This window comes from Pseudonaja textilis, chromosome 1 (assembly GCF_049901715.1).
Source record: "Pseudonaja textilis isolate UNSWEBS1 chromosome 1, rPseTex1.2, whole genome shotgun sequence".
In the NCBI taxonomy this organism is placed as follows: Eukaryota; Metazoa; Chordata; class Lepidosauria; order Squamata; family Elapidae; genus Pseudonaja; species Pseudonaja textilis.
Genome location: NC_141990.1, coordinates 28,179,855 through 28,203,610, shown reverse-complemented (window position 1 = coordinate 28,203,610; position 23,756 = coordinate 28,179,855).

Genomic DNA, 23,756 nt, shown 5'->3' with positions numbered 1-23,756 from the left:
ATTGCTGGCATGATTTAACAGGAATGATACTATTATAAGAGAAGGAAACATTTGGAGGAAGAAGGAGAATGATGAGGATATGGACTTCCATTACATTAACACTGGAAGCAAAATGGTCTATAAGGACCCATGGATTTAAAACCATGGGTGGAATGGAGGGACAATGGTGCCATAATATTTATCAGAGGAACCTGTGGCTGTAGAAAATGGAATAAGATAACTTCATAAATCAACCTGATAAATAAGAGTTATTAGATCCATTCATATCCTCCTCTCCTCCCAAGTAGAAACCATGTACAAAGGTTGCACTGAATGATATTTTGTGGGTTACTATCTGCAGAAAGATAAAAAAAAATAATTGAATGATTGCACTATACTAATATTTTTCAAATTATTTCCAACCATTTTCCCAACAGCTAAGGAAAAGACTTCTGACCAAGATATGGAAAAACCATCATCTTCTACATGAATGCCTGATGGAATCTGGATTATAGAAGCTTTAAAAACATGAGAAAAATCCTTGTTAATTTGAATGCTTTCAAACAGTTTTTCTTATTAAAATATTCTAGATTGACAAATGAATGTATGTGCTCTTCTGGTGTCTAAAAGTCATTGAACAAAATTCTTGGAATATTGAACAAAATCCAATATTTGTCCAGAGGGTAAAGCCCAGGGGTGGGATTCAAAAATCACAGCAACTGGTTCACTACCCAGTTGTTGAGTGGGCATGGCCATGGTGGGCGTGGCCTACCGTAACTTCCGAATGGGCCATTTTTCACCTGTCCAAGGATCTAAAGGTTTCCCCCGGGCCTCTGGGAGGGCAAAAATGTCCTCTCCCAGGCTCTGGAGGCACATTGGAAGCTGGAAACAGTCCATTTCTGGACTTCCAGTACTTCCAGGAGGACCATATTTTGCCTTCCCAAGGATCCAGGGGACCTCCCTGGGCCTCCGGGAGTGTAAAAACAGCCTCCCACAGGCTCTAGAGGCCCACTGGAGGCTGAAACTCTGGAAACAGTCCCATTTCCAGACTTCCAGAAGGCCCATTTTTCCCCCTCCCAGAGCCTCTGCATGGACCCTGCACTTACCTCCATTGAAAATGGGCCACATGGAGACTCCTGGGAGGGGAGGGGTGAGGTGGGCAGAGCCAGCTGGTCAGTTCAAATACTGGTTCAGCAAACAAGATGCCCAAACCAGTCCAAACTGGTGGAATCCCACCCCTGGTAAAGCCCGAAAGATCTTAATCAATGATAATAATGGTTTATACAATGACTTATAATTGTGGTCAAAATTATACTGGTCAGATAAATTCTGAGTAGCCCCAGCTTCCTTCTTTGGTTTTCCAAGTTGCTGTTGAACAGCACAATGACTTCAACTCTAGAGGTGAGCATAGCACAAAAAACTGGACCCTTCCTGACACTGACATACAATATGTGTTACCCATTTCAGAGGTGGGAAAATAGAGAATTAATAATCAATCAATCTAGATTATTCAAAGCAGTTTGGCTAACAATGCACAAGAGACACATTTAAAGCAGTTAAAGTAGTTAATAGACTAATACAGAAAAAGAGAGGGGAAGGAATAGAGAGGGAGGGGGAGGGAGGGAGGGGAAGGCAGGGAGGGAGGTTGCCAGCGCTCTCTTCCAGCTTCCCCTGAGCAAGGCAATGGAGAAGCTGGCAGGACATCAGGAACTTCTCATTGTGCATTATACCACAACAATTTTTGAATCTAAAAATCTCAGATCTGCTAGTTTAAAGAATGTGTAAAAAATCTGGGACCCATTATTGTGGTGGAATTTAAATTTCCATGAAGTTAATTATTTTTCTCATAGGAAAATGTTTTTATTTTGTTTTATTTTAATCTTTTTTAAAAACAATTTTATTTTGGTTTTCACAAAACACAGAAAAATAAAACATCTTTTTTTAGTGAACAGCTTGGCTCTAGGTTTTCAAATCTCCATCCAGATATAATCTCAGTTACATATTCATCTTTCATATTCAGTTTCATATCTCATCATTACTTTTAATATTCTTTATTAATTTTTCCCCTCAAATACTTCCCTCAGGCTTATTTTATAACTCTCTCATTCATTTTTAAATCTATTACACATCCTTTTCAAGGTTTTCATATTTTCTAAATAATTATACTTTTATCTTTCCTGCGTGCAATTTCAATCCACATCCACATTTCAAATATTACAAAACAAGGTTTCCCCTATAGTTGCCAATTAAAGTGTGTCACCTTCATATCTTATGCTTGATTTCCTTTCACATAGCATTAAATATTCTACTTCTAAATTATCCCATTAAACAGTTATAATTTCCATCACCTAATAATTATATTATAACATAAATCCCTTTTTAATCAGATTCCACATTGTACTTCCCCTTTAAATTACTTCCAAACAATTTTAAATTTAAAAGAAATAAAAAGAAAATAAAACAGAAGAAAATAATTAATCAATTCAAATTCATCCTAAAGAAAAAACTGGTGTTAATTTCCTTACAATCCTTCTCATAATTCATTTCAGTCAAATTTTATAAATCCTTAATATACATTAATATAATTCAATTGTATTTTACATATTTTCACTTTTTTTTTGATCTAGCTGTTATTGTACATTCCATTAAGTAACAATCCCCATTTCATCTTCCATTTTAATTACATATATTTTCCTGTTTTCTACATAATTTCTTATTTCTAAAATATTTATACAATCCCTTATTACCATGCAGAATCCTCTATTTTAGTTATAATTTCAACCATTATCTCAGTGTCTATCATTCCAATTATTCCCTTTAATTCTTGTTCATTTCCCATATTTCTTTATTTCCTGATTCTGTTTTTTGTAACTTATTTTCCCCTTTATTTCCCCCCTCTTTTTCTCACTCCAATTTTTGTCCCCCTCCCTCTTTAATGCTTCCTTCTGTAATCCTCCCTTCTGCTCTTTCCTTATATTTTGTTTATTTTTCACACTGTTCCTTTTTCTGATTACCTCCTCTAATCTCCAGTTTTTAAGTCCCTCCCCCCCTTTTTGAATTTCAAACCTCGTCCCAATTTTTTTTATTAAAGATGGCCTCTCCTTTATTCAAGTCTTTTTCTTCCTCTGAAGCTTTTTGCTGGTCCTCATATTCCAAGACCGCCATTTCCAGAGATTGCAGAGCAAAGCCAAACTATTCTCCTTTCACTTGCAATTGTTCCTTTATATTTTTTAGTTCCATTTTCAGTTCCAAATAAAGTTCTGCCATCTTTCAACACTTCCCAGTACTTTTAGACAATCAAATTCTATAAGATTGCTTCCCAGAATTAGTTTTGATTATATCCACAAATAATCCAATGTCCAAAGTTTCCAAAGTCATTAAACAATTCTAGAACAGTTTCTTCTTGCTTCTTTCTTTGTTACAAAGTTCCAAACTCCACTTTCACTTTCCAGGGGCTCTATTTGATTGTAGCAACATTTCATTTACTTTGTTATTCTTTAAAAGTCTTTTAAAAGTTCACATTAATTTCTTTTAACATCAGGTGGCACTCTTTAGTATGTCCAAGTTCCACCCCCTTTTTTCAGATCTTTCCCCCTCACTTCTTTGCCACAGCTTTAAAAATCTTTTCCTAAGAGTTCTTAAGTATTTTAGCTCCAGGGTACCTTGTATTCAGATGTTACTCCTGCTTAGCCTGGTCACCCAAGCTGTCTTCTTCTCTCTACTCCTGCATGATCTTGTCCGGTCAGATCTCCAAATTCCACTTTCACTTTCCAGATTTTCAGCAGAATTGTGACTCATTCATTTTAAAAAAAGATTTAGGAAGAGTTTTTCTATTATACTTTGCTGCTGTTGCAATATAATCAAGTTTATTGTCCACAATTCCATTAAAGTCTCCCATCATAATTATATTAGCATAGTCCAGTCCAGCCATCTTGGTATGTAATTTTTTATAGAATTCTTCCTGTTTATCATTCGGGGCATAAATTGCAGTCAAAAGTATCTTTCTATTATTGTCCATTATTTCCACCATTAATATTCTCCCATCTTCATCTGTATAAATCATTTTTGCTGGGATAGCCTCTTTAATATATAAGACCACCCCTCTTTTCTTACATTGAGTCAAAGAGGTAAACAATTTCCCTAATTTTGGTTGTAATAACAATTGTTCATGTTGCTTTTTAATATGTACTTCTTGTAGACAAATTATATCAAACTTTAGTTTCCTTAATTTATGGAAAATCTTCCTTCTCTTAGCAGCTGAATTCAGTCCATTTATATTCATTGTAATCAGTTTTTTCTCTTCCATGATTATATTTTATATGTAGATTTAACCACTCTCGTGGGTCTTGATTCTCACTGATCTTTAATATCCACTTGTCCACCTACTGCACCATCTTCTTTTCCAATCTCCATTTGTTCCTCTTGGGATTCAGTTAATGGAACCTCCTTTTCTACCTCTCCTTCTTTCCCTCCAAAAACTTCTGCGTAGAACAGTTCTGCTTTCTCAATTGAATCAATTCTATGTCTCTGTTCCTGCCACGTAAACATCAATCCTTCTGGGATCAGCCATCTGTAAGTCACCTCCTTTTTCAATAACATTTTGGTCAGGAATCGATATTCTCTTCTCATCTCTCTTACTCTTCTAGGTATTTGTTTTAAAACCAAAATTTCTTTGCCTTTGTATTTCAATATCTTCTCTCTTGCCACTTGTAATATTTGTGTCTTCATGGATTTTTTAGTAAATCTAATATGGACTTCTCTGGGCAGATTATTTCTCATTGCATATCTTGTAAAAACTCGATATATCTCATCTATTCCATCCATCATCTTCTCTTCTGTTATCTCCAACGCATCCGCCAAGATTCCTACCATTATCGCAGCCAAATCTTGTCCTTTTTCTTCTTCTATATTTTGAAATCTGAGATAGAATTCTGATCTATCCAACTCCCACTTCAACATCCCACTTTTTTCTTGTTCAATCACTGTTAGTCTATTATCAATATTTCCAATCTTCTCCTCTCTTCGTTTGCCTCCTTCTTCAACTTTTTGAAGTCTCTCCTCATATTTTGCCATCATCTGTTGAATACTTTCCACTTTTTCCTCTGTCCTCCCTGTTCTTTGTTCAATGGTATCTATTTTTGTCTTAAGATCTTGAATTCCTTGCATAATCATCTGAAAAGATACTCTTTCTTGTTCTTTTTCTTTATCTTGCTTTAACATTGTCTGGATTGAACGCTGTCCAGATGGTGGGGAGGTAGAAGTAGACATAGAGGCACCCGAAGATATAAGTTTCTTACTCATTTTAAATGGTTCCAGATCTTCAAGTTCTTTCAAATTTTAATCCAAAAAGAGTAGCCAATTATAATCCAAAATGAAAAGGCCAATAATAAAAAAGAATCAATAATGAGGGAAAAAGAAGAAAAACATGAAAAAGAAAAAGGAAAAGAGCAAAAAAAGAGAAAAAAAGAAAAAATTCTTCAAATTCTTCCTGACCTTAATTCAATTAAAAAATAATCCACAAAAGAGAATAAAAATAAGAATAAAAACCCAGTAATAATAATAATAAACAAGGCCAAAGCCAAAAAGAAGGAAAAGAGAAAGAGAGAGAAAAAACAAAACAAAAAACAAGAAGAATAAATTTCTTCAAATTCCACACCTTAATCCAGCCAAAAAAAAATCTCAATTGAAAAAAGAAAAAAGAAATAGTCCATTGATATACATTAAAAAGAAAAGCAGAATCCAAATAGAAAGGAGAAAAAATAAAGTAAAATAAATCAAAATAAAATAAAAATAAAAAATTCAGAGGCTTCCCTTTGCAAATAAATCAAACTTAAAAATAAAGACCTTACTAAAATAAAAATATAAATTGATGCTGGTGGAGGGGGTGGCAGAACTAAAAAAAAAAGAATTAGAAAAAGAAAGTAAGCAACAATACACTGCACTCTATTTAATTGTCCAAGGCTCTAATTATGACTCCCTTCTCTTTCCCACAAGCTTCAAAGCTAAGCCATAAATATCCAGAAAGACACCTGTAATAATATTCTACAAAGCGCTTTCCTCTATCTTATCAGAAGATGTCCTTGAGAAGAAGTACTTCGTCTTTTTCCAGTTCAAGTAAAATGTTTCCAAGCCTCTAGTTGGCAGTGTTACAAAGTTTCTTAGTTCTCACTTTCCCCCCTCCTCTCTGAACAGCATTAAAAAAAAAAAAAAAAAGCCGGCAAGGAATACACAAGCATATAAAGGCAAAAAAGACTAAAAAAAATAAACAAAGGGAGCCTCTAGCCTAAAAATGAAAAATCCAAAGGAAGAATAAAACATATAAATATAAAAAGGAACAGTCCAGTTATCCAGTAAGTAACAATGAAGTCCGGAAGCAAAGAAAAAAAAAAAAGCAAATAAATTCTCTCTTTGACGTCTCCCTTAAAAAAAACGCCGCTTAGTCAGTTTTGTCAAAAGAAAAAAAATCACACAGATTTCTTCTAATAATCAGAGTGAACTTTCAAGACTCAAAAAATTAAATAAAAAAAAAAGTTTCTCACCCAACCGACAGACTCTCTCTCAGACCCGTTCTTTCTGGAGCCGCCCCGACTTCAGCAGCATGGGGGCTGCCTCTACGCTGCCAGGAAAAAGAGCTTCACCCGGGTCTTCCAGGGATTTTGCAATATCCCCGGAGTCCTCAGGGTACGCTCTTCACGATAGCTGTCCCTACGGGACAGCATAGGTCCGTTTGGACCGGCCGGTAACGGAGATATCGGCTGCAATCGAGGAGCTCGATTGCAGACCGTATCGTCACGGCGCAAGCTCCTCCCTTCTCCAGCAGAATTGTGACTCATTCAGAGGTGGTATTCAGCAGGTTCTGAACAGTTTGGAGAACCTGTAGCAGAAATTTTGTGTAGTTCGGAGAACCACCAAATATCACCTCTGACTGGAGATTTTACAGTATCCTTCCTCTGCTACACCCACCAAGCCATATCCACAGAGCCAGGAGCAAAAAAAATTGAATCCCACCACTGATTAGAGTTTATTGTTTAGGCCATACAATATGAGAGCTCAATTATGGACTTTTTCTTTCCTGCTGCAAAATTAAACAGGTGTGATGACCTAGGGCATGGCACAAAGACAACACAGTCAGATAATCAGTAGGAGTTCCTTTATTAGCTCCAACTTTGCCCCCAGTGTCCTGGTTACCTTCTGGCTGGAGAAAAACTCTCTCAGGAACAGCCCTTGGCTGCAGAGAATCAAGTCCAAAACGTGGTCAACAAAAACTGTAACTGTAAGTCCAATCAAGGCAAAATGAGGTAGTTTGGTAGGGTAAGAGCAAGAATTCCACACATGAAGGCATGGCAATAACTCAACACAGTTGGGGAGATACCAGGAACACAGATAACTAAAGTCAACACAAGATAAATTGCTCCCAGCAGCTGCTGCATTCAGCATGCATCTCTTTTTAACTCTCATTCCCAGGTGTGGCTAATGAAGGGAATCAGGGCCCTTTCCTCCCCCATAAACCATATAATCCACGTTGTTCTCTTCTCCGTTCCTCCCTGCGTTCCCTAGTGTTCTGTATTAACATTCTTGTAAACTCGCATTCCGATTGGTCTGTCCGGACCACAACCCGATTGGTTCACTGAACGCCTGTGATTGGAGTGCTAAGAATCTACCGCGATTGGCCGAGCCGATCGCGGGAGATTCAAAGCGCTGCCATTGGCCGCCGAGCCGCCGGCCGGCTGTATAAAGCCAAGCGGCTCGCACGCTTTAGCTGTCCTTGTTCTGAAGTCACAATAAAGAGCTGACTGTTTACTTTCGTGTCTCGCCTCTTATGTGACCCGATCCATCGATCGAACACCTAGGATGAAGAGGGGTTGGGCCTGGGTCTTCCTCTGAAATCCCTCTCCCTTGTTTTACCTCTCTCCTGCTCTGCCCATCCAGACTTTTCCTTTCCCCAGTTTCCTTCACAGCCAATGGAGCCACACTCCCACTTCCTGTCAGCTGTTCATCTTCCTTCTCAGATTTAGACTCAGACAGGGGCATGACACTAGGTATGCAGGTGGTCCTTATTTAACAACCACTCATTCAATGACCATTTGAACTTATAACAGCACTGAACAAATGGTAATTACAACTGAACCTTGCACTTACAGATAACAGATAACATATAATAGATAATCAGAGTTGGAAGGGACCTTGTAGGTCATCTAGTCCAACCCCCCTGCCCAAGCGGGAGACCCTACACCATTTCTGACAAATGGCAGTCCAATATCTTCTTGAAAGTCTCAAGTGATGGCACTCCCACAACTTCGAAGGGCAAGCTGTTCCATTGGTTGATTGTTCTCACTGTCAGAAAGTTTCTCCTTATTTCCAGGTTAAATCTCTCCTTGTTCAGTTTCCATCCATTATTCCTTGTCTGGCTTACAGGCGCTTTAGAAAATAGCTTGACCCCTTCCTCCCTGGGGCAGCCACTCAAATATTGGAAGACTGCTACCATGTCTCTCCTGGTCCTTCTCTTTACTAGACTAGCCAAGCCCAGTTCCTGCAACCGTTCATTGTATGTTTTAGTCTCCAGTCCCCTAATGATTTTGTTTGCTCTTCTCTGTACTTTTTCTAGAGTCTCAACATCTTGTTTATAATGTGGTGACCAAAACTGGATGCAGTACTCTAGGTGTGGTCTTACTAAGACTTTATAGAGTGATATTAGTACCTCCCTTGATCTTGATTGTATCCCTCTGTTAATACAAGAGGTGTTGCAGCTTCCCTGTAGGCATACAATTGTGATTTACAACCTTTTCCTGCAGGCCTCATGAAAACAAAGTCAACTGGGAAGCAAGCAAGAAGGCAGAGATAGTTACAATAGGTCCTTACTTAATGACCTGTGTTATTAATAATTCATTCTTAATAACAGTACACCAGAACAGCCAAATCTGCTATTGCTAAATGGCGTGACCATGTTGCTTAACAACGAGTTTTTGGTCCCAATTAGTGTTGTTAAATGAGGACTATCTGTATTCCCCACATGATTCTAGTTAAATAATAGATCTATATTAGTTTTATGCAAGCTAAAAAGGCAATAATATTAGGACATTGCTCCTACCTCCTTTCTTGTCTTATTTTTTTCAGAGTTGATAAAAGAATAGAGCTTCTATTACTTCATAACTGATCTGAATTAAATATTGAAGCTTCTTCATTAGATATGACTATGTTTGGGACATAATCTTACATTTCTTAAAAGAGGCACTTGCAATTTAATAAAATGTGATCATCACAATTAAGTAGCATCATGAATTGTCTAGTAGGGGTGATACAAGGGTCTATTTTGGCTTTGCTTCACTATAGGGACAAGATATACTGTGCGGAAGTTGCTATTTTCCTTATCAATTTCTGAGGGCAACAATATCTCTGTTCCCCAAGATCCAGCTCCCAAGATCCAGTTCTAGCAGAGCTGTGATCTCAATGCACCTGGCCTTGAAAATACCCCGTTGCAAGATGCAGGTCTGTGTATCTGAAGTCCGGTTGTGTCTGGAAAATGTTCTTGACATTACTTTGTACTTTAAGGCACAGTTATTGGGACAAGAGTGAAGATACTTCTGTGTCATCCTGGCTGTGGGTTCATTATATGATGGAAGGCTGGTACTTCAAGGATACCTACAGTTTGCAAATCCAGGATGCAGCAACTAATCCCAAGGATAAAAGCAATTCCCACTCCAGATGATTTTTACCTTTGAAGATTGAGGGTTTTTGGGTTTTTTTGTAAATGCCAGATCGCTGTGTTACATCCTTGCTTGATTTGGATTTGTCATTAGAATGGACTAGATAATGTAAGCAAATTTGAGATCTTATTTTGGGGATGTTTATGACAGTTGTCATGAGGATGCGTTCATTCCTAGCATGGCTGTGGAAAAATGAGGCAACCCCACTGCTGCTTCCCAGCAGTCCTGTTGCCCACTTCCTGGATGCTCCTTAGCATCCCAGCTTACAGAAAAACAGGCACAAAAAATTACTAACCTGCATCTACTCAGCTATCTTTATTTTCTAGTAATGAACAGTCCATAACTAAGTGCAGGTGGCCAGATTCTGCATAGCAGCCCTGGAAATTCATCAGAAATACGTGTCTAGTCCACCATAGGTATTTTATACAACAAATGTGGCAAACTCATCGCACTGCTTATTTCTTTCCCTTTTAGTATTAAACTGACTAAGGGCCACATAGTTTATGGATTGTAATTTTAGTATAATTAGACCATGTATAATTGACAGATTGGATTTTATCATAGATTTTAGTTGTTATTTATTATTTTATGCTAGAATTTTTGATTGTGTATTTACTGAGTGTTTATATTTGTTCCGGTCTCTGATGTATGACTGTAATAAACTGAATTGAATAATAATGCACCTGTGTGTGGCCTTGAAGTATTTTTAGAAACTACAGTTATGGTGAAGACTATTTCTTTGATTGTACCATGTCAGCTTCCCAGCTATTTCTAATTAAATGGTATTAATTAAATTCAAATGGCAATCCCATAGTCAAATAGGACAGGAAGCTGGGTGACCACTAAAATATGGCCCTGGGCCACAAACACATTTATCATAAGTACAGGTCATCTATATCTATGCTGGACCTTGATATGTTCCTTCTTGGGTTCTGTTCCAGTTTCTAACCTCTTGAAGCTGTAAAAGCAGATATATGAGGCTTAGCTTAATCCAGCAGGGATTTTGCATTGTAATAATGACACACAATCTGTGGGTGTCCACTGGGAACAGGCAAAAACCTCAGAACAGATAATGACTTGTGTATAATGACTGCACTGTGGAACGGTTGTAATGTATGAACTTGCTAGATTTTAGGCAATTACGCCACCCAGTGTCACCTTGTGTGAAATGGGCAGCCATACAAATTGAATCGAATAAGGAAATAAATATCATGACAACATCATTGCATATCATTATTTTAGCATTGTCATGGTTTGTTGCAGACATCACTGAAAAGATTTATCAGCTTTGATTTAGTTGGTGGTGCTATATAGTCTCTGGTTTCCATGGGCTGGAACATTATACAGTGGTACCTTGGTACTCAAGTGCTTTGAAACTGTTCGAATTTGGTACTCAAAACATATTGACATGAAAATTTTTGACCCAGTATTCATTGTTTGTTTGGTACTCAATGCACAAAGCAGAACTTGTCGTTTGTCTTTTGACTCACTACATTATTCCTTATGGGGAAAAATGTTTGATATTCATTGATTTTAGTATTCATTGCACCATCTGGGACCAATTAACAATGAGTACCAAAGTACCACTTAAATCTCTAGCTATGTTCATCCATTATACTAAGTGAAAGGCCCAATTGACAAATGTAATGTATACTGTTTTATGTTTCATATGTAGTTTTTATGAAAATATTCAAGTGAGCTGAGGTTTTTTGAAGCTGGAGTCACCTCCATTTTCACTTTCTGAAATCATTAAATCAATAAATGTGAAGGTCTTGGAGATAATCTAGTCAACCCCCTTGCCTGGTGCTGAAACCACTACTTTGGCATCTCTAACAAACAGTCGTCATTCATCTGTTTAAATTTTTGTACCAAAGGAGAAACTACAACATTTTAAAGAAATCTATTCCATTTTGAATAGCTCTTACACTAGGAAAATTTTCCTGAAGTTCAGAAGAAATCTGCTTCCTCTAATTTTTACTTACTGTTTCTTACTTTATCTTTTGGAATAGCCCTGAACAATTCAGCTCCGTTATGCCAGACTTTCAGATATTTGAAGGGAGCTATCATATCTCCCTTTAGTCTTTTCTTTTCCAGGACAAGCATATCTATCTGTTCCGTAAGTTTTTCCTTCCACAGATCTTCTGGACTATAAACCTGTAATATGCCTTAGGAACAAATTCTGATTTCTCTTAAACCAAAATTGCAGTTGTTCCAGGTTCTGATAATATAATAAGTATAAGGCTCTGATTAAAAAGTCTTGAACAACTGTGAATACAATAGTGATATGCAGGCATTTGTTAACTGTGCCTTTTCACTTGAAATTATCCAGACACAGCCTTTAATTCTCTGTTCTACTCAGGCACTCCAAAAGAATTACCATCAAATTCTCTTTCAAACATGAAAGTTTTGTTTTTTTTAAAAAAAACTTCTCAGCTCACAAGCCAAATTGTCCAACACGAACATAAGAGAAAAAACAGAACTGTTCTTACCTGGTTACCTTTTACTTGCTAGAACAATAGAGAGTGGGAAGATGGCCAGAAGGACAAGAACCTCAAAAAGCTTCATGGGTGAGAATTGCTTGGGCTGCATGAGTTAGTTCAGATGAAAAAGTGTTTAAATGAAAGAACCAGCCCTAGATTAAGATTTTGCACAAAGTACAGGACAGGCATAGAAGAGAACAAAAAGAATCCAACTTCCGCCAGATGAAGTTTGCTCCTAAATCTTTTGAATGTCACTCCACCCTAATACACCTGCTCAGAGAATGAAGAGTCCAGAGCTTGTTTTCTTAGCCTGTGTAGCTGTGTTGTTGTCTGTTCAGAGGCCAGAAAACAGAGTTAGCCATAGGATTTAAACATATAAACTCATGACCAAACACAGTTTCAAGCTGATGCTTTGAGACTCACCCAGTATCGAATGGTGTAGAGTCTCCTGCTTAGTTGGACTAGATGACCTACAAGGTCCCTTCCAACTCTGTTAATCTGAAATCTGAATCCATGATCTATATTCAATTGCTGCATAGGATTAATTCCAAAGGTTGTTTCCCATGTTGCGTAAACCAGTTTTTCCATCTTCCCTTTCTGAATAGCCTTAAAATAGCTACATTAAAAACATTTTTTTATTTTCAGCAGGCTTCTGGCTTACAGAACTTCTGTACCTTCTTTCATGTTCCTTGTGCATTTTCTAAAAGTGAATTTCTGCTGTTTGTTTCTTTTAAAAGATGTCCACTTTTATCCTTTTGCTTTTTTAAACATTAGTTTTGTGCAAAATCTGTTTTTATATACTTATTTTTACACACAGGTATCTTATGAGTTATACACAGGCAGACAAAGCCAGAACAGTTTGGTTTAGTAGTTAAAGTGCTGGTCTAGGAACCAGGAGACTGTGAGTTCTAGTCTTGCCTTAAGCATGTCTCAACCTAATTATCCACCAGGGTTGTTGTTGCAGGAAAAACAGGAGGAGGAAGGAGTATGATATACTGTATATTTGCTGCCTTGGGTCACTAATGAAGTAATAAAGGTACATACATACCACAGTGGAAGTGTGTCCAATCACACTTGGCCAATAAAGTATTCTATTCTATTCTATTCTATTCTATTCTATTCTATTCTATTCTATTCTATTCTATTCTATTCTATTCTATTCTATTCTACAAAACAAGAGTTTCCTGCCCAAAGGGACTTGCATTCAAAAATTTGACCTGGGACAGGTACACGGTGCAAAAAAGACAATATGGCAGCCGTGATAAAATCCCATATGAAGTATGTAAAAGAGGATGGTGTTTTGATTATATGGTTGTGGCCATCATCTTCATTTTGTTTAATCCTCTTCCTGCATGATAAAAGTGAAAAGAAAAAGATCTGCAGTTGTTTCAATTGTACATGAACTAGGACCAACTTGAGGAGAGTAATGCTAGCATGTCCTTGAGCCCCATACATAGAGATATCTCCCCATTCAAAGTACTGCATTCCCCCCCACAAAATAAACAGATGGAAAGTTGTAAAAATATATATAGTTAAAATCCAATTCCATGAGTTCTATCAATGTTTTGCTTCACCATATTCTCCATTTTGTGGTGGATGATGCAGAAAGTACTAACAAAAAGAAAGATAGAAGAATGAAGACTCAAACAGAGTTACCAAATATCCAAACAGGCAAACAAGGACTCAGACAAGAGAGCAAACGAGGGAAAAGGAAGACACATTAACTGTTTGTTTTTTCTTGACATCAACAGTGAAAAATTGGCAAAAATAGACCTAAATATATATATGCACTCACACCAGCCAGCCACTCATGTGGCCTGGTTATGGGCGTGGCTTGGTGGGTGGGTTTTGCATATGTGCACACATTTTGCAGGGTGCACGCACACCAAATGCACACTTTGCTCAGGCGCAGAGGCATTCTAATTCACCTCCTGCAAGCCTGAACTCTCCTGGTCATTTCAGCAGCTGCCGCGCAACACTCTGCTGTGCCACACAAAGCAGCGCTTCGAATTCAGAGGATAAAGGTGAGTATGGGAGTCCGGGCAGGTCAGTGGTCCCAACAGTACAGCAGTGGAGAGAACCAGTTCAGTGCTCATAGCCACTACCGGCTTGGCAGAAGTGGGCCGGACCAGTAGAATACCACCACTGGCTGTGGCCCAGAGATTGTGGACCCCTGAAATAAAGTACATGAGTAGAAAAAGAAGGATGTGTTCTCCTTTTTCTGACTATCTGTTAAACCTAGATTCCAGTGAATATTTGCCCTAGATCTTCCAGAATTAAGAAGATCTAATAAGATCTAGTCATTAAAAATAACGTAGAAACTCAATGTGTTGTGATTCTTATGTTAGCTAAATAACATTGTCTATTCCTAACTGAAAAACTTTCCTAGACTATTATTGACTGCTTGGAGATGCCAACAGTGAATACATGTTGATAAAATGTTTTTTAAAGTAAATCTATAATAATTAACACAGGATTAACAAAAGATTTAAAAATCATCTCTTCTCATTAATCTTGAGAGTGATTTTAGTTCTAGTCGATCACTAGACAGATCACCAATTTGTTTCAAACCCAAGGAAAATCAACCTTCATGCATAGCATGATGGTAATTGGGTTGAGTGTCTCAGTGGATTTCTCTCCTCTGACCAAGTTGCTGTGCTGAGCCATGACTCTTTCAGCTTCATTGAAGTGAGACAAATAACTCAATCCATCTAGCAGTTCCCTCTGGAGTAGAAAGCAGCTACGTAAGCAGTCTCCTTTCCTCTATCTTCTCTTTCTACTTTTTAATTTTGCAGATAGGTTTGTCTGGGCTCAGAAAGCATTCTAGGCATTCTAGAGTCCAAAAGAAACTCTTTACAGCTCTAGGGAGCAGTTACCAGTAGATAAAGCCCATGTTGTATCAGGAAAAAGAAGGGCTTCTGGATTGGGGCCTCCATTGTGTGTACAAAGCAGTTTGCTGAAAACTTGTCTTCTGGGGTTGAATGCCAATATTTTTGGGGTGTTGATTATTCAATGTCGGGTGAAAGGCATAGCTGGTGTATTCTTCAAACCAGAATCCCAAGGAATTGAGATTGTCATAACTTTCATAGACTCAACCAAAAAGTAGACCCATCTCTTGAAAGTTTATGACCTTGCTTTTCTGAGAAGGTTGCTCAAGGGCTGCTTTTTCATGTTCCCCTCTCCCCATCCCTCCATGGCAGTGTCCTATTAGATTATGCAGGAAAAAATTAAGTAATTGTTTCCTGGAATAGGAAGGTTCAGTCTGATATTAAGCTGGGAACAAAATAAACCCCACATGGTGAGCAGACAGAGAATTCAACTTGAAATAAGGTAAAGATCCCTGCTGACCTCAAATTTATTTAATTAGACCTGTAATCACTAAATCAAAAACAAACAAACAATAAGCAACAATCAAAAACAATGGCCAAATACAATGAAGACAATGTTGATTATTTGAAACCTAGAAAAATAAGACATGAAACTTGAGAAAGGGGAGAACTGAATAAAATGCAGTAAAACAGTGTAAAACCGAAGATAAAATAGAAATAAATAAGGAATACCATTAAAAAAGAACATTTCATGATTTAATCATTTTCAGATTAGAACATTTTATACCTTTTTAGGGGATTACTGCTGATGGAAACTTAGCAACTCTATTTGTGATGGTTCTATTCTGTGAGTAGGAAATTGTCCACTTCACCCTTATTGGGGTTTTGTCAGGAGTATGCCTGCATTTCCCCCTCAAATCTTGCTCCGCTGCCTCATTGCGTTGGGGGATTGTTCCTGAGAGGAATGAGTAAAGAATGTTGAGAGTCTATGCCAAGACTATATATTCTCCCAGCAGTGTCACCCAAGGTATGAAGGTTATTCCCAACTGCCCACCTAAAACAATTCTTCATATGTGAAGACAACTTTTATATTTAAATTTTAAAAAACCAAACACCCCACATGGATATAAAATCTGCCTATGTAATAGCTAAGAGCTGAATACAACTGATTTTGATTGCCTTGCTGCTGCTTCAGGTCTTCCCCAACCCCCTCCATCCTCCCTAGGGCAAAGGAGTCCAGGAATGCTTTACGAGTTGACAGATGGGTCATAACCAGTCAAAATGGTTTTTATGATATGTTGTGGTACCCTTGATATTTGTGGTGACTATGTTTTCCTGACAAAATCATAACTTTGGTCTTAGAATGTAAGACCTTCTTCTTTGCAGAATTCCACCAAGCTCTGCAGACTTCTTCTGAGGCCCACAAAGGATTGCTGCATCTTTGGCACACAGCAGTGGAGCCAAATGCCTAATCATGGCTGAGTATAGCTGCTTCAAGCTGAACTTCTGAATCCCATCTGAAGGATCTTGTGCTTACCAACTCTACACTGGGAATTGTGTGTATCTGAGAGTTTCACTCTCCCCAAATATTTGAAAGCATGAAAAGTTTTCCAGTTTGAGCCAAGAATCTAAAGTTTAGGGTCATCAAATGGAGAGTAAAGCCTATATGGAAAAAGAGAAGCCAGATGTTCAAGCTGCCTTTAAAAAGTCTGAAGAATATGAGATATTATTGCTGATGCATGCTAAATAATTGAGAACGCCAAAAAAATTGTCAGTGGAATGTACCTACAAAAATTGGAATCCTAGAACAACTCATTGTCCTCATGAGAAATCTATATAGAAGTCAGGAAATCATGGTATACAGAGAATATGACAAAACTGAATGGCTCCAGGTTGGCAAAGAAGTGGGACAAGGCAGTATGCTCTTTCCTTATTTATTCAGCATATAGAGGTAGTTTTGACTTACAACCAGTGGCTTAATGACCACTCAAAGTTATGATGGACTTCGAAAAATGGTTACTTACAGTCCGTCCTCAAGTTACAACTGCTGCACCACCTGTCGTGTTACATGATCACATTTTGGATACTTGGCAACTGGCTCACATTTATGACCTGTTGTAGCATTCTGTGGTCACACAATCATGTTTTGTGTCTTTTTTGCTGTTCTCTAGCAAAATAATCACAGCAAAAATGTCCATTGGATAAAATGTGTTTGCACTTACAACCATGCGGTTTGTTTAATAACCATGATGACTTGCTTAATATCGGTCATAAAAATGTTTGCAAAATCAAGTCTAGTTACATTGTACCTCAACTTATGACCAACTTATGATTTAGACTGAAATGCTAGTCCCACTTGTGGTTGTAAGTCAAGAATTACCTGTATATCGATAACCTTTGCTATACTGATAACACTACTCTGATAGCTTAAAAGACAGATTATCTGCGAGTTCTAATAAAAAAGCACATAAAAATGGCACTGGCATTGTTTTAAGCAGACCTGTTCCTCAAAAGTATGCTATAATTTATACATAAATACTGTATAAATAATGCTTTGTACAATTGCATATAATTATTTGTAATAATATTTTTTGAATAATTGTGTATAATAATATTTGAGGGCCAGTTTGTTATAGAGCAGGGGTCCCCAATCCTCAGTCTGGGGGCTGGCACTGGTCCATGGCATGCCAGCATCCAGTCTGGGCAAACAAGCAAAGCCCTATCCACAGGATTCAGGAAGCACACAAACCATGCTCCATCCAGTCCATGGAAAAACCTTTCTCCATGGAACCAGTCCCTGGTATCCAAAAGATTGGGGATGACTCGGGTAGAGATTAAGGCATCAGGCTGGAGACCAGGAGATTGTGAGTTCTACTGCCTTGGGCACAAAACCAGCTAGATTACCTTGGGCCAGTCTCTGTCTCTCGGATCTAGGAAAGAGACAATAGCAAACTACTTTGAACAAACCTTGTCAAAAAAAACCCACATCCAGGCAGTCTCCAAGAATGAGACACAATTAAATGGAAGAAAGAAAATGTAATTTAAAATGCCCCCAAATATGGGAAATCTTTGGCTTTTCCTCTGCCTCAAATGTTATGAAGCGTGGCAGTGGACCATTTCTCTTCTTCTCCTTTGAAAAAAATGTCCTGTACACCTGTAACATTAAATGAACAAACTGGCATTATACCACAGATGTTCCTCAGAAGCATTAGTGTCTTTAGGCCTTCTTTTTCACTTCCATTAAGTATGTTTGAGAAAATGGCCATGGTGAAAGGCCAGTAGTTGTTGTTTGGCCTTCATGGTGTGCACTTTCACATTACTCAGTATAAAGCAGGATGAGAGGAAGCTTCTACTCCTTCATTGGCTCTGACTTGGCAATCCAATATTGGTTTATGGGATCAAGAAGTTGATTCTTATGTCCACAGTTGGCTGGGGACAGCCAAACAGTGCTATCACACATACAAAAAATGGCAACACACAATGAGAGAAGACAACAATGCCTATTGAAAATTCAGCTAGCATGCATTGTTGGAAGCAGTAAACAGTAAGAAAAATATTGACAAACAAGGCATACTTTACGTAAGCTGATGATAATTACATAAGATGACGCATACAAGTAACTAAATAACTATTTACATGGGTTCATACACACACATACAAATTCCCTATAAAGGTACCAGATCCTGACTGCAACCATCATTGAGTATTCAGCTCATCGAGTTGCTTCTGTTTCTCAGAGTTTTGGAGACCAAAGCAGCCCTTTCTCATCATGAAGGTTCTTTACCTTGCTGTGGTTGTCATGCTCTTGGTTGTCGCTGTCATGGCTGATCCAGGTATGTATGGGGTAGGGAAATGAAGAGGCTTCATGAAAAAAAATATCATTGGGGGAGTGAAGTAAAGTTCTGGGTCTGCAGAGATTTCTAGCTAGAACTAGTTGATAAATCATACAATTTTGTAGTTTACTGTTACTGAAGGTTCAAGCCAACCTATTATGGCCTCCTCCAGCTATCTCAATTTTATTTCTTTTCCCCATCTTCCTTTTTCAGCTGATGCTCAACATTTTATGATTTCTGGATACTGGATACTGAGCATCATCCCTATGCAGAAGAGCAGTTTTAATTTCTCTTCTTTGAAGAATTGTCTGTTTTTCTCCAACCCTTGCCATTAGTCCATGAATAGTGATCATGCCCTATTGTTTCCCAGCACCTCAATTTTCCCTAGAGTACTGATGGCACTTACCAGATGAAATTGTGGTTAAATAGAAAGATGCTTTATAAGCTTCAAGGATCTCAGATGTATTAGGCTTGGTAAAAGACAAAGGATTAGACTTGTTTTACCTAGAGAAAGAAAGAGGCTGAAAGTAACATGACTGATGTGTATAACATCTTTCAAGGCCTTGAGAAAAAAGATAGGGAATCCTTCCTCCTGCTCAAAGCATCACAGGCAGGAATCATCCAAAGATTAGAAAGGGATTTAAAATAGAAAAATGAAACACTTCACACAGTGCCCACTTAACTTGTAGATTTCATTGCCATGTAATGTGATGGTTGCTTTACAGGAGTTTGGATATGTTCCTGAAGGAAAGGTCTGTCAACAGCTTTCCTTCCTGAAAATTCAGTGCCACTGTTAGATTGGAAGCAGCATGCTTCAAAATACCAGTTGCAAGGAAGCAATGGGAAATGGTCTGCCTCTGGTTCTTGCTTGCAAGCACCCCTGACCCACATTTGCCTAGTCCTGGGGAAAGATGAATTGCTGCACTAAGATAAAGTACATATCTTAGTGGATAAGAACCAAACAATTGGCTCCTTTCTTTTATGTACACATATATAAATAAATACATTCCTTTCTGGATATATAGAATATTATGCTGTTGTAACATATGATAAATGCAATTTGTTGCTTTGTTTAGGATCAGGTCAATTAGTATGCTTCCTGCCCCCTATTAATGTTTGTGAATACTCTGAAGATTTGTTTTATATAATTATTTGGTCAGATCTGGGTGACTTTAGACCAGGGCTGTCAAACTCAATTTCATTGAGGGCCACATCAGGGTTGCGTTTGACATCAGGCAGCCTGGTTGGGCGTGGCCAAGGTCGTCATGGCCAACTCAGTGTCACTCATGTTAGGGGTGCCTGTGGCAGCCTGAGTGCAAAAACAAGTTCCTAAGCTCCATTTTCGGCTGAGGCAGCTTCCTGCAACCCTCTACCAGTGAAAACGGAGCTCAGGAGGGTCTCACATATGGCCCTCCCAAGCTCCATTTTCACCAACAGAGGCACTGCGGGCAGATCCTTTGCTGTTTCCAAGGCAGCCCTGCAGGCCAGATCTAAGCACCCCGTGGGCCACATCCAGCCCCTGGGCCTTGAGTTTGACACCCATACTTTAGACTTTCTTTTAAAATAATATCAGCCAAAGCTGGTTTCCATATTCCAGGGAAATTTTAATGAATTATTATTTTGATATAATAGGCAGTTTCTACTGATAGTCTAAAATCATGACACTAAAAGAAAACAAATGTGGAGGAGGCAGATAAGTGGAAATATCTGTTAAATTAAATAAATACTTTGTAGTTAAATAGTTATTTTTGTTACCATGAATATCTTCTGGAAAAGAAACTATCCTGGGAGAGGAGAGGCAGGTGGAGCTGACTACTCAGTTGTAACTAAATGAAACGGCCCTTGAAAAATCGACTGTCATTTGGTGAAGGACTCCATTGAAAATTCCTGGAGTGTATCAGCATTTCTGACCTACTGGCTAGTAATGCCTGCAGATAGACTTGAAGCTAACATGATTTAGGGCCCCAATTATTTTCTCGTAGATTACCCATCTTTAGGAAAGAACAATCTGTAGATCATGGATTGCAAATGGACCCCAGTAACCTAAGTGGACAGCACTAAATAATACATGTATCTGCATATTTTTGTTCTACGAGTAAAAATAATAGCTTTTTGTCCATCACTCTGCTCTCCTTCAAAGTAGGCTGGTTATTAGCTCTGCCTACTCTAGAGATATCAGTCTCCCCTGCTTTACACCTCTGATGCTTGGAGCCATTTTCATTTTTTTAAAAAAAGGTGTGGTTCTATAATATCAATAGATTTGTGCATCCCTGTCTAATGGTCAGAGGAAGACCAACCAGGCTAGTCTTCTTGTGGCACAAACAAATTGGAAAAGTCTTCTAATGTGACAGTTGCAATCCTAAAAAAAATCTATAGCAACACCATTATAAATCTTTTGTGGTCAAAAACCCAGCAGCAAAAGGAAGGCCTTGGACAATAATGGGTCTAATGGATCAGATGGTGGATCCAGGGGTGGTATTCTACTGGTTTGGACCAGTTCTGTAGAACTGGTTGTTACGATTCTGCAAAGTTCAGAGAACCGGCAAATTGCACCACTGGCCTGAGAACAGAGCTGAACCTTCCTTAGGACTGAAGCTTTTATTTTTCAGTGCAGACAGATTGCAGAAAGGTAGATCTGTGAGTGACTGTGTGATTCTGCAAGCAACTCAATCTGTCTGCCTACTTTGCCTTGTTTTGGGTAAAAGTTGCTCTTTTTTTAATAAAAAAAATCAATATTTACATCAATATTTACAATATTTACATACAAGCCATGCCCACCCAGTCACATGACCACCAAGCCACACCCACAAATTAGGGCATGCCCACAGAACTGGTTGTTAAGAAATTTGAATCCCACCCCTGGGTGGTTCCTATAAGATGCAAGGAGAACCTACTAGTATGTGATGAGTTTAGAAAATAGGATGGTAAAGTTGATCCAAAAAGGTTAAAAGCATGATTGTTTTAAAATGAGACTGAATTCCTGCTAATTCTTATTTCTTATCTGTCAATTGTACTTTTCCTCTTAAGTTTTTTCTGAAAATGGATGAAGACTTTTTCACTTTTCCTGAGCATTGTTTTTTTTCCCCAACTCTTTACAGTATGCAAACAGACTTGCTATGCTAGGGGAGGTACTTGTTACAAATCCTGTGGCAAAGGACTTATCTCCGAAGCTGCCTGTGACTGCCGAAGATATGGAATGGTTTGCTGCAGGCCTTACAAGCAAGGCTAAAGAAGAGGGTGGCTGATCCTTTGAGATTGGGCAAGAGGAGCTCCTTCCAGTTCCTGACTGTTTAGGAGGCATCATCATGTCTGCTCCTCTTCAATAAAGCCACATCAATATCTTACTTTGTGTGTGTATGTATGTGTTTCCTTGGTGAAGGAATGGAAATCTTGAGGGAGAAAAGAGGACCTGCAGCATTTTCCAAACCATAACGCTATAAACATTTCTCACCTTACACTACACTACCATAATTGAACATAAAAAGTAGTGTCCCTTTCATGAATATTGGGGACCATTTGCTATTCCCACTTGGAGTAAGGGTAGGCAAAAGGAATAAGTGAAGTCTTGCTATTTGTTTGAATTCACTGTCTTCATTCTCAATATGACCATCCTTGAAAACTATAGAATGTTATCAGCAATTTCTGGAGGAACTTTAAAAATAGAGTTGAAGTTGTAGCAGTTATTATATATGTGTGTGTGTGTGTGTGTGTGTGTATTCTTAAGTTTCCATGGGTATTTATATGTATGGTATTCAGCTTTGTTCGGGTATTTTTCCACATTATTATAGTTGTGCTTTTAGAGTTATACGACGTTTCGGCAGAATCTCATCCACCAGACTGTCAATTATCTGGAAGCCTGCACTCTCAAACAAAAAAGCCAACCAAACATCTGGGCACAAACAAGCCAGCCAAACATCTGGGCACAAACAGACTCCCCCTGATACCTCCAGCTCAAAAACACCCCAGCCAGGCACCCAGATGAAACCCAGATGAACACAATACAGAAGCCTGATGATGGCAGATGAGATTCTGCCGAAATGTTGCTACATAAACATACATATATATATATATATATATATATATATATATATATATATATATATATATATATATATATATATATATATATATATACATACATATATATATGTTTTCTTAAGTTTTCAGGTACTTACATGTATGGTATTCAGCTTTGTTCAGGTATTTTCCCACGTCATTCAGTGATGTGGGAAAATACCCAAACAAAGCTGAATACCATACACACACACACACACACACACACACACACACACACACATATATATGGATATATGGATATATGGATATATTGGGATAAAAAAGAGGGAAAGTCCATTTCTGGGTGGAAAAGATTCTTTGGATTTGTATATTCTCCTCCCCAAATCCTTTTGCATGGCAAATTAAATTAGATGTCTTGTTTTGATGCCACTGCTTAAAAGTCAGAGAAAGTGTTATGTATTTACTGAATGTGGAAAACATTCCAAAGATCTCATGTCAAACTATGATTTTTAAGTTTCTTATAAGAGACCATCTGATTACAAGAACCAGAGGGATGTAAAGTGTTTTGTTAAATGAATATTGCAACCTATTCTGAATGTACTGCAATTAGCTTGACCTCAGAATGGTCAGTGATCAGAATAGCTATGTTCTTGGGTTGAAACTTCCACAACTGAACATTTTGCATATCTCAAAATTCCTGAATTTCACAGCATATATTTGCTTGGAGATTGAACTCATTGAAAGGAGATACTGACAATCAAGTGCACAGAGAAAAATTTTGTTAGATAAGGCAAAGGCTTCTTTATTGCAGCAACTTATAATAATAAGGACTCCAGTGCCTTCAAGAAGACTTCAGATGGGTTGCCTTGCTCTGGATTGAAAACTTCTAGGATTATTAATGAGATCTGCATATAA